General features: G+C 36.8%; 1 long non-coding RNA gene across 3 annotated transcripts in view; it reads left to right on the forward strand.

Moving 5' to 3' along the window:
• Nucleotides 1-5,789, forward strand: part of LOC145717811 (uncharacterized) — a 52,370-nt gene extending 46,581 nt beyond the window's left edge. For all 3 annotated transcript variants that reach the window (XR_014141250.1, XR_014141252.1, XR_014141256.1), the window contains one exon: nt 4,961-5,789. This is a non-coding gene — a long non-coding RNA (uncharacterized LOC145717811). The remainder of the gene's footprint in view (nt 1-4,960) is intronic.
• Nucleotides 5,790-6,914: the final 1,125 nt, after the last annotated feature.

Consider the following 6,914-nt stretch of genomic DNA (forward strand, 5'->3'; position numbering starts at 1 on the left):
CTTTATCCCTATATTTTGAAGAGTTTTTTTTTTTTTTTAAGATTTTATTTATTTATTTGAGACAGAGAGAATGAGAGAGACAGAGAGCACATGAGAGGGGGGAGGGTCAGAGGGAGAAGCAGGCTCCCTGCCAAGCAGGGAGCCCGATGCGGGACTCGATCCAGGGACTCCAGGATCATGACCTGAGCCGAAGGCAGTCGCTTAACCAACTGAGCCACCCAGGCACCCTTGAATAGTTTTTTTAAAAAAGATTTTATTTATTTATTAGAGAGAGAGATAGCAAGAGAAAGAACACAAGCAGGGGGAGTGGGAGAGGGAGAAGCAGGCTTCCTGTGGAGCCCTGATATGGGGCTTGATCCCAGGACCCTGGGATCATGAACTGAGCGGGAGGCAGATGCCCAACAACTGAGCCACCCAGGCACCCCTATATTTTGAGAAGTTTTAATCAGGAAAGGATGCTGTATTTTGTCAAATGTTTTTTCTGCATCAATTGAGAGGATCATGAACAGACACTTCTCTAAAGAAGACATACAAATGGCTAACAGACACATGAAGAATGTTGAACATCACTAGCCATCAGGGAACTACAAATCAAAACCACAATGAGATACCACCTTCCACCAGTTAGGCAAAAATTAACAAAATAAGAAACAACAGATGTTGGCAAGGATGTGGAGAAAGGGGAATCCTCTTACACTGTTGGTGGGAATGCAAGCTGGTATAGCCACTCTGGAAAACGGTATGGAGGTTCCTCAAGATGTTAAAAATAGAGCTACCCTATGACCCAGCAGTTGCACGACTAGGTATTTACCCCAAAGATACAGACATAGTGAAAAGAAGGGCATGTGCACCCCGATGTTCATAGCAGCAATGTCCACGGTAGCCAAACTGTGGAAGGAGCTAAGGTGTCCTTAAATAGATGAATGGATAAAGAAATGTGGTTCATATATACAATGGAATATTACTCAGCCATCAGAAAGAATGACTACCCACCATTTGCATCAACATGGATGGAACTGAAGGGAATTATGCTAAATGAAATAAGTCAAGCAGAGAAAGACAATTATATGATTTCACTCATATGTGGAACATAAGGAATAGAGCAGAGGACAACAGGGGAAGGGAGGGAAAATTGAATGGGAAGAAATCAGAGAGGGAGGCAAACCATGAGAGACTCTGGACTCTGGGAGGGAACCAAATTGAGGTTACAGAAAGGAGGGGGGTGGGGAGATGGGGTAACCAGGTGATAGGTATTAAGGAGGGCATGTGTGGTGATAAGCACTGTGTGTAACGCTACATCAAAAACTAATGATGTGCTATATGCTGGCTAATTGAACATAATAAAAAAAATGCCAAAAAAAAAAAAACCAAAACAAAGTCTAGTAACAATGATTGGAAAGAGTTGGTTGCACTCCAATTTCTGCACTTGATTGCATAAACCAGGAACCTATATTTGGGCAAAGTAACTAGAGAGTAGTAATCATTCATCCCATCTTATTTTTCAATTTAAGTTTTTATTTAAATTACAGTTAGCTAACATACAATGTAATATTAGTTTCAGATGTACAATATAGTGATTCAACACTTCCACACAACACCTGGTGCTCATCACAAGTGCACTCCTTAATCCCTATTACCTGTTTAACCCATTCTTCTACCCATCTCCCCTCTGGTAACAGTTTGTTCTCTATAGTTAAAAGTCTGTTTCTAGGTTTACCTCTCTCTTTTTTTCCACTTTGCCCATTTGTTTTGTTTCTTAAATTTGACATATGAGTGAAATCACATAGTGTTTGTCTTTCTTTGACTGATTTCACTTAGCATAATACTCTCTAGGTCCATCCACATCATTGCAAATGGCAAGATTTCATAATTTTTATGGCTGAGTAATATTCCATTGTGTATATATTTTTATCCATTCGCCAGTTGATACACACTTGGGCTCTTTCCGTAATTTGGCTATTGTAGATTATGCTGCACTACTAGGTATTTACCCAAAGAATATGAAAATACTAATTCAAAGGGATACATGCACCCCAATGTTTATAGGATCATTTATCCCATCTTGATAGGATTTGGCTTATTGCTACTGTCTTCTGACTTAAATGAATATAAAGGGGGCAGTTAAAAGACTTAAAAAAGCTATTGTTGCTACAGATGAGCTGCTGCTATTCTCAAACAAGGAAGACTGCTTTTAATACTTCAGGGGATATTGGTGTGAGGGGGAAAAAAGATATTTTTTCCTAGGAATAAGAACCTAGGAATAACTAGGTTCTTATGAGCTAGACATATGGATTAGAAAGTTGTTGACTGAGGTTGCTTGAGCTTTATTGGCATTTTTTTAAAAGATTTTATTTATTTATTTGCCAGAGAGAGAGGGAGAGTATAAGCAGGGGGAGTGGCAGGCAGAGGGAGAAGCAGGGTCCCTGCTAAGCAAGGAGCCCAATGCAGGACTCAATCCCAGGACCCTGAGATCATGACCTGAGCCGAAGGCAGACTCTTAACCATCTGAGCCACCCAGGTGCCCCTTTATTGGCATTTCAAAGGAAAAACTGAAAAAAGATTACAAAATTTATTTTTGGAGACCATGCTCCTAAGTAAGTTTGTAAAAACACTCCTTGGAGTCAAGTCAGACACTAGGTTAGTATTTGCTAAATTATCATTTCAAGGCCTAGAGACCTAGGCATTAAATGTATTTTTAGTTATTTGTTTAATTCACATCTTTCTGACACAGTGCTCAATAGTGGGGGAAAGTATAAGCCTCACACTCTGGGACTGGATAATAAAACACTCCAAGGGAAATTTTTTCCTGATCCTATTATATTATAATTATATATTCACTTTATACCCAGAAGGACAAGGACTCATTTAACTCTTAGCTTTTCTCTTTCTCTACCACAACTTCATCACAGATGGTTTTTCATGTGTGATTTTTTTTTATTTACCTCAATTTTATTTCTAGTTTTCATTTCCTAAGTTACTTTTCAAAATCCCAAACTATTTTAATCCTAAAGCAGATTAGTTATATATCAGTACAGAATCAAACACTCGCCAATCAGAAAGCTAGGAATGAAATCGTTTTATGTCCACAAAGACATTACAGTGATTTGAGGCCAGACCAGGTGGTAAGGTAGTAGCCATAATGGCAGAAGATCCACACTGTTGCCACTTTGCATGGAAGCAGGAAGCTACAGGAAAAAGCAATAATGCCTTAAAAGGAGTATAACAGAAAGGAAAAGAGAACAAGAACTAAAGCTGAACTCAGAAATAGCTTCTAATTTACTTTTTATTTTATTTAAAGGCTTTAGATTGCGAACTGACATTTTTACTAGGAGAAACAGTAAATAAAATGTATGAATAATTTTTATTTATATGTATACTTTATACCCCAAATATGGAAATCAGCCCATTTGAGAATGAGCATGCCAAACTGCAACATCAATGAATTAAAAATCAACTGGACTGTCAATCCACTTTGAAAGGATCTATTTGTTTCAAAGTCATGTTATTTGCACTTGTAAGAAGGAAAATAAACAGAGTAGTTTAAAAGAAAGTTGTAAGATGTCAAAGCTTTAAGAATTTGACTTTGACAAGTTTGAGAAGTAAAAAGAATACTCAACCTTTTTTTTTTTTTTTTTAGCACAGTACAGGAGTGTTATTCTATTTTTAAAAGATCCAAATCAATGGCTATTTTATTCAACAAACAATTATTGAACACCTTATATGTGTCACTTCTTATGCGCTACATATGAGATGTGTTAAAAATGAGAAGCAGGTAGGATGCATTTCAATCCAGGAGAGGAATAAGGAGATACTAGGGCAGAATAGTAGGTGATACTTTAGGTCAAATGTAGCCTTTAGGCATCTCTTATATCCTACCATGTAGGTGACTACCTAGAAAAATACCAGTTTTACCCCACATGGTGGAAAATAGAGGCCCAGAAATGTATTTCCAAATTTTGCCTTCCATCATTAGATAATGAAGACAATAAAAGCATCATTTTAATTGAGAAGTTGATGAGTCTGAATAAAAACTTACATGCTTAAAAATTCCTGCAATCAGGGCGCCTGGGTGGCTCAGTTGGTTGGGCAGCTGCCTTCGGCTCAGGTCATGATCCTGGAGTCCCGGGATCGAGTCCCGCATCGGGCTCCCTGCTCGGCAGGGAGTCTGCTTCTCCCTCTGACCTTCCTCCCTCTCATGCTCTCTGTCTCTCATTCTCTCTCTCAAATAAATAAATAAAATCTTAAAAAAAAAAAAAATTCCTGCAATCCTTGGCCTTTCAGTATTCTTATGATAAAGCCAACAATGGCCACTTCCTTAGTATATCCCTCAGGAACCGTTAGCTTGTACTTTAATTATTTTCCAGTAGACTTCATTTTTTAGAACATTTTTAGGCTCACAATAAAATTGAGCAGAAAGTACAGAGACTTCCCATATATCCCTTGCTGCTACACATGCATAGCCTCTCCTACTATCAACATCATGCACCAGAGTGGTATATTTGTTACAATTGATGAACCTACATTGACACATCATCATCACCCAAAGTCCATAGTTTATATGAGGGCTCATTAATGGTGTACATTAAACAGGTTTGGACAAATGTATAATGACATGTATTCACCATTACAGTTTCATACAGAATACTTTCTTGCTGCCCTAAGAATCCTTTGTGCTCCCATTCATCTCTCCCTGACCCCTAGCCCCTAACAACCACTGATTTTTTTTTTTTACTTTCTCTGTAGTTTTATCTTTTTCAGAATATCATATAGGGGAAATCATACAGTATGTAGCCCTTTCAGATTGGCTTCTTTCACTTAGTAATATGTAATTACGTTTACTCTGTGTCTTTTCATGGCTTGATAGCTCATTTCTTTTTAGCACTAAATAATGTTCCATTGTCTGGATTTATCAGTTTATTTTTTTATTATTTTTTAAAGATTTTATTTATTTATTTGACAGAGAGAGACAACACGAGAGAAGGAACACAAGCAGGGGGAGAGGGAGAGGGAGAAGCAGGCTTCCCACTGAGCAGGGAGCCCGATGTGGGGCTTGATCCCAGGACCCTGAGATCATGACCTGAGCTGAAGGCAAACGCTTAATGACTGAGCCACCCAGGCGCCCCTGGATTTATCAGTTTATTTATCCATTCACCTACTGAAGGACATTTTGGTTGCTTGCAAATTTTGACAATGATGAATAAAGCTTCTATAAACATCCTTGTGCAGGTTTTCCTGTGGTCATAAGTTTAAATTCAGTACCAAGGAGCATGATTGTTAGATTGTATGGTAAGAGTGTGTTTCATTTTGTAAAATACTACCAAACTGTCTTCCAAAGTGAATGTAACATTTTGTATTCCGATCAGAAATGAATGAGAGTTTCTGTTGCTCCACATCCTCACCATCATTTGGTGTTGTCAGTGTTCTAGATTTTGGCTTTTCTAATAGATATGTAGTGGTCCTATTGTTGTTTTAGTTTGCAGTTCCCTAATTACACATGATGTTGAGTATATTTTCATATGCTTATTTGCTATCTATATATGTTTTGGTGAGATGTATGTTCAGATCTGTTGCCCATTTTATTGTGTTGTTTATTTTCTTATTGTTGAGTTTTAAGAGTTCTTTGTATATTTTGGATGGCAGCCCTTTATCAAATATGTGTTTTGCAAATATTTCTTTCCAGTCTCTGGATTGTCTTCTTACTATCTCACCAGTGTCTTTTGCAGAACTGAAGTTTTTCATTTTAATATCAATTATTTCTTTCATGGTGTTGTATCTAAAAAGTCATTGCCAAACCCAAAGTCAACTAGGTTTTCTAAGTTATCTGTTAGAAACTTTATAGTTTTGAGTTTTACAATTATGTATATGATTCATTTTGAAGTAATTTTTGTACAGAATGTAAGGTCTGTCTAGATTCATTTTTTTTACATGCAGATGTCCATTTGTTTCAACACCATTCATTGAAAGACTGTCTTTTCGTCATTGTATTGCTTTTCATCCTTTGTCAAAGATCAGTTAACTATATTTGCATGGATCTATTTCTGAGCTCTCTATTCTGTTTCACTGATCTATTTGTCTATTCTTAAGACCATGCTGTCTTGATTAATATAGCTTTAAGGTAAATCTTGAAATCACGTAGTGGCAGTCCTCTGGCTTCTTCTTCATGAATATTATGTTGGCTATTCTGGGTCTTATGCATATAAACTTTAGAATAAAACTTTATATAAACTTTAGAATCAGTTTATTGATATCCACAAAATAACTTCCTGAGATTTTCCTTACTTTTAAAACTTCCCATTTTGAGACTTCAGTCTGAGAAATAGAATGGGCAGTAGGAATATCTCTAAGTAATCCTACTCAACATGCCTAATTTTGCTTAATCTGGATAATCAGATATTCCCACAATTATTTTTTACCTATATAAAACAAGAAACATGCTTTAATAGCAATGATAATACCCACCAGAATTACTACAGTTAAAAAAAAGCTTTCAAAATTAAGTGTTGGCTAGGATGTGGAGCAACTGGAATTCTCATTCACTGCTGGTGGAAGTGTAAGTTGGTGTAACTACTTTGGAAAGCTGCTTCTCTGTCTTGAGTAAAGCTGAATATATGCTTACCTTATGACCCAAAAATTTCACACCCAGTATATATGCATACATACAGTCACCAGAAGAATGTACAAGAAATTTCACAGCAGCATTATATCACAGCTAGAATATAAATGTTAATCAACAAGAGAATAGGTACATAAACTAAGGTATATTCAGACAATTCAATGCTTCAAGTTATGAAAATGAACAACTACCACAGGCAATAGCATGAGTGAATCTTACAAACATAATGTTGGGTGAAAGCTGTCAGATACAAGACTACATACTCTTTCATTAAAATATATATAAGGTGAAAATAGTCAAG

This window comes from Leptonychotes weddellii, chromosome X, assembly GCF_054177405.1.
Source record: "Leptonychotes weddellii isolate Sample4059 chromosome X, ASM5417740v2, whole genome shotgun sequence".
Classification (NCBI taxonomy): domain Eukaryota; kingdom Metazoa; phylum Chordata; class Mammalia; order Carnivora; family Phocidae; genus Leptonychotes; species Leptonychotes weddellii.